Below are 5,666 nucleotides of genomic sequence, written 5' to 3'. Positions count from 1 at the left end.
GTATGCACTTTTACTGACACATGAAGCTAGGCTGGAACAAAATCAGAATCCTCAGGCTATGTTTAATGCAAATTATAGTATGATGAATACAAATTATTCACATATGAGAGGTGCTCCTAGGAGAAATGCTTATGGTAATAGTAGTGCCACTTATGGACAATCTGGAGGCAGAGGTCAGATTTTTGGTCGATGCATGTTTTCTGCTTCTTATCCTAGAGGATTTCCAGCTGGTGGTAACACTGCTAGTGGTTTTGGTAAAGGAAATGTTGCAGATTTTGAAAGAAATCAGTTCATGCAGTCTCATAGGCCAATACAAATGAGGCATATGTTCCCTCCTACTAATACTTCAAATGTTTCTGAATCAAGTGAGCCATTACCTATATGTCAAATATGTCATAAGCAAGGACATACTGCTTATGCATGTTGGTATAGGTATGATGATGCTTACTTTTCCTCACCTAAACCATTTGGAAGAGGAAAAATGATGGGATCTAAGACTGCATATATGGTTAATTTTGAGCCATTTCCTTATCAACCATCTTCATTTGAAGATCCTTATGAAGTCTCAGACTCTAGCTATCAGTTCATGAACTATTCTCCTGCTTCTTCTTATCCATCAGAGGCTTTTACTCTGCCTGAAGCTTATGTTGCAAATGTTGAAGGCTCAGCTGATGAAGGGTGGTATCTTGACAGTGGAGCTACACACCATATTACCAACAACATGGCAAATATGCATGTGAGAGAAGAATTCAAAGGCTCAGACCAACTGACCATCGGCAATGGACAAGGTTTGATTATTACTCATGTTGGTGATGCATGCTTTAACTATAAAAGTTTCAAATCTGCCTACAAACACACACCTATAACACTCAAGGATATTTTGTTAGTTCCCTCAATTACTAAGAATTTGATAAGCATATCCAAATTGACCACTGATAATAATCTTTCCATTGAATTTGTTGGCAATATGTGTTATGTAAAGGATTTACTGAAGGGACAAGTACTTCTGCAAGGTCTTGCTGAGAAAGGATTGTATAGGCTGCTGTTAAAATCATCAGAGTTATCACAGTCTCCCTCTTCCTTCGTGTGTCAAGTTTATTCAAATCAGCCTCTATCTATGTTATCAACATGTCATGTTTCTTTTCCTATTGCAAATAATGTTCAGAATAAACACTCAAGCTCTAAAGCTTGTTTTCAAACTGATGTTTCCTCTTGTAATTCATTTGTCAATAAAGTTGATCTTCTTCATAGAAGATTTGGTCATCCTCATCACAATGTCTTCATGCATTTGCTCAAGAATGATCAAACTATTAATCTCTCACATTCTCTTATTAACCAAGCTGCACAACAAATATGTGATGCATGTCAAATGGGAAAAAGTCACAGGTTGCACTTCCCTGTCTCAGAAACCAAAATTTCTCAGGTGCTTGAATTAATTCACACTGACTTATGGGGCCCTTCACCTATCCTTTCTAAAGCTGGTTATGTCTATTATATCAGCTTTGTTGATGACTTCAGTAGATACACCTGGATTTATCCATTAAAACTGAAATCAGAAGCCCTACAAGTCTTCAAATTGTTCAGATTGCAAGCTGAAAAACAATTTCAATGTCCCATTAAAATGCTGCAATCTGACTGGGGGGGGAGAGTATAGAGCATTTACTGATTTTTTGAACCAAAATGGAATCATGTTCAGACACTCATGTCCCTATACACATCACCAAAATGGGGTAGTTGAGAGGAAACATAAGCATGTTGTTGAGTTAGGACTCACACTTTTAGCTCAAGCTAAATTACCCTTAAGTTTTTGGTGGGAAGCTTTTCAAACAGCAGTTTACCATATTAACAGGTTGCTTTCTGCAACTCTGAAATTCTTTACTCCATATGAAAAATTTTTCAAACATAAACCAGACTACAAAATGCTTAAATGTTTTGGTTGTGCATGTTATCCATATTTGAGAGATTATAACAAGCATAAGTTTGGTTACCATTCTAGCAAATGTATTTTCATTGGGTACAACCCTTCTCATAAAGGGTACAAGTGTTTGCATCCATCTGGTCAGGTTTATATAGCAAGACATGTTGTCTTTGATGAATCTTCTTTTCCTCATTCCTCAAATTCTGCTTTTGCTTTTAATAAATCAAACTCATGTCAAAACTTGTCTTTCACTCCTCAGCAAGTGTATCATCTATCCACTTTTCCATTATTCTTAACTTCAGATGATAACAACACTCATAATCCTAACTCTGCAAGCTCTACCAGCAGCAGTCCTCATCATTCAGTTTCTCCTAATCATAACAACAATTCTCATCTATTGTCTCAAATAAACACATTACCAATCACTAATACAGAGCCTAATACAGAACTTCATACTTCTTTACCAGTTCAGCCAACCACCACCAACAGACCTCCCATTTTTCAAACATCACCTGAAACAGATTATAACACATTAGCTCCAGAATACACACAACAATCAAAAACTCTTTTAAACACACATCCTATGACCACTAGAAGTAAGATTGGAATTTTCAAGCCTAAACTCTACAATGTAGCTCTTGTTCATAAAGAGCCAGAATCTATAGAAGAAGCTATGCAAAATCCTAAATGGTTTGAAGTTATGAAGGAAGAGTATGGTGCTCTGCTCAAGAACAATACATGGTCTTTAGTTCCAAGATCTGATGGTCAGAAGATTGTTGGAAACAAGTGGGTATTGTTGAGTGTTAGAAAATGCATATTTATAAAGGAGAAAACTGTCATTTTACATTTCAAGTCTTACTAACAACCCTTACTTTTATGTATTTAACCTTCTTGTGATTTAATTACATGTGTTTTATTTTCATTAAGTATTTTATGTATTTTAGGGGCATCATAGTCATTTCACAATAAACAAGAAATCAGATGGCAAAACGAACATCACTTTTGAACTCAGGACGATCGAAAACCTTAGGAGGAGCATAAAAGGAAAAATGACACTGTTCACATGTACGGTACTATTCACGTGTACGGTATTGTATACGTTACTGTTCACGACACTGTTCACATAGACGGACCGATGACGTGGCATTGACTGATGAGGTGTCACGATCCTGTTGGACTAAAATTCTTATATACTGTTGATGGTGATGTGGCAGCATATTAGTGGATGAAAAATCTCGCATACGGTGCATGCATCACACAGGATTATTTTCAACCAAACCGCGTTACTGTTCAAAGTCGGGTCAAACCGTGTTACTGTTCATCCGCGTGGTCAAACCGTGGACTGTTGACTGATGACGTGGCGCAATCCTGAGCGTCCAAACTGTTTTTAATCCGATGGCCATGATTTACTCCATGTATCTATAAAAAGGGGGTCTCTCCCCCCTAATTTGATATCTCTGAATCCATTTTTGGGATCCATTTTCTGTAATTCCCTCTCCATCTTGTATTTTCTATGTATTTTAATAAATTTCCATTTTGCCCCTAGTTCAATTATGAGTGGCTAATTTTCTTTCAAGCTTGGGTTGAAGGTGAAGTCTCAACATGTGTCATGGGCTTTATTTGGTAAATTTATTTTCTCTTCCCCTCTAGTTTTTGTGGATGTTTTGACTTCTCGTCGACAAATAATACTAATCTTGTCTAGTACCGCCTTGGTTTCACCGGTCCTCTAGTATACGGTTATTATTATTTGGCACGATAAGCCCTTAGCACCATATTGATTAGAGCGTGGTTCATGAGGTGTGGATTCCCCCCTCATGATTTAATTGGCATTAATGCAGATTATTTAGCCCATGATGCATGTTGATACGGATCCAGATACCCAAGTACGTCATTTCAATATAATTCTCTTCAATTTATTCTCGTCATTTCAATACCAATTTTAGAATTTATTCTTGCCATTTTAATTTAAGTTTTAGCATATTCCAAATCATTTCCACCACAAATCCAATCACCCATTTACAAAATTAATTCTATATATAATTAAAATCCACCTCCTCGTGGGATCGACACTCGTCACCATTAGTCTATACTACAATAGATTCGTGCGCTTGCGAGTACATTAAAATTTGCACAATAAGTTTTTGGCGCCGTTGCCGGGGAGGTAAGTAATTTTAATTCATAGAATTAATTTTTGTGAATAATTTCTTTTATTTGTTTTCTTGTATTTTTTTTATTATTAAAAAAAAGAAAAAAAGTGAATCTACATTTAAAGGTTAGTATTTCTTTTTTTTTCTCTTCTTTAACATTCTATAATTTAATTTTCAATTTATTTTTCTTTGTAATTTTTTTGTTTATCTTACTAATTCTTTTTAGTTAATTTATTCCATGTATTTGTTTTTGTGTATTTTTATAGAAATGTTGTAATAGCGCAATAAGGTTAGTATCGTAATTTCTCTCTCTTCTTTATTTTTATTTATTTTGTTCCCATCTTTATTTTTATTTTTATTTTATTTATTTTGCATGCATGTTCGTAGGTCATTATTACCTAATCTTGAACCTATAGACCTTGAACTTGAGAAAACACTTCGCACACACAAACAAGTAAAAAATAAAATGGATTTGCAACCACAGGAGAGGCCATTTAAGGATTATTTCAGTCCTTTAGCAAATTTGAGCATATCATGTATAAGATACCCAAATGTAGCTATTAGGAGCTTCGAACTAAAACCTAGTGTGCTAAATTGTCTCCCCACATTTTATGGCCTAGAAAATGAGAACTCATATAATCATTTGAATGATTTACATGCTATTTGTCAAACTTTTAAATACGAGAATTTTTCAGACGATGATGTTAAACTTAGATTATTCCCATTTTCTTTAAAGGATAGAGCTCGTTCATGGCTTAATACATTGCCTGCTAATAGCATTGCATCATGGGAACAAATGGTTACAAAATTTTTGAATAAATATTTCCCAGTGCATAAAACCAATGCTATTCGCAGGGAAATCTCAGAGTTTACCCAAAGAGAAGACGAGCAGTTTTTCGAAACATGGGAGCGATTCAATGGGCTACTCTTGAAGTGTCCACATCATGGGTACGAGAAATGGCACCAATGCCAATACTTTTTGGAGGGATTACTACCAAATGTGCAAGAATGGCTAATGGCAACAAGTGGAGGAGAGCTAATGTCAAAAAGTGCATCAGAAATTTGGGAATTCTTCCAGCGACAAGCAGATAATTCCCAACAACGGAGTCGATCACTCAGGACTACTAGAAGAATTAAATGAGTGAATGAGGTTCAAATTGGCGAATCAACTTCGGAAATCAAAGAAGTCAAGGAGATGGTTGAAGGTCTTGCTCGACAAATAGCATCGTTATCGACTGCTAAATCAACAGAACCACATGACCATGACTCATACTCAGATCAAGCCAATGCCATAGGTGTAATGAAAAAGCCATCAAATTACAACTCATACTCCAACACATATAACCCTGGATGGAGAGACCACCCCAATTTTTCATGGTCTCAAGGATTCCAACAGAATGGACCAGCAGCTCCAACTCTACCAATGCAACCAATTCCGCAAAATCCTCAAGCCCCTCAGCCCCCATTTAGACCATACAATCAGAACCAGAACTACTCTCAACCTAGACCATGGGAGGATGCATTCCAGAATTTCAGGAATGTTACTCACTCCACGATTGAGCAACAGAACCGCACCATTGATGGACTACGAAATGAATTGA

At 36.2% G+C, this 5,666-nt stretch overlaps 1 non-coding gene across 1 annotated transcript; it reads right to left on the bottom strand.

The window, feature by feature from the left end:
- Nucleotides 1–4,912: 4,912 nt before the first annotated feature.
- Nucleotides 4,913–5,016, bottom strand: LOC127900507 (small nucleolar RNA R71). The gene has a single exon (XR_008052690.1). It is a non-coding gene; the product is annotated as a small nucleolar RNA R71 (small nucleolar RNA).
- Nucleotides 5,017–5,666: the final 650 nt, after the last annotated feature.

The sequence above is a fragment of the Citrus sinensis genome, chromosome 2, assembly GCF_022201045.2.
Source record: "Citrus sinensis cultivar Valencia sweet orange chromosome 2, DVS_A1.0, whole genome shotgun sequence".
Taxonomy (NCBI): domain Eukaryota; kingdom Viridiplantae; phylum Streptophyta; class Magnoliopsida; order Sapindales; family Rutaceae; genus Citrus; species Citrus sinensis.
This window is presented reverse-complemented; position numbering and strand designations above follow the sequence as displayed.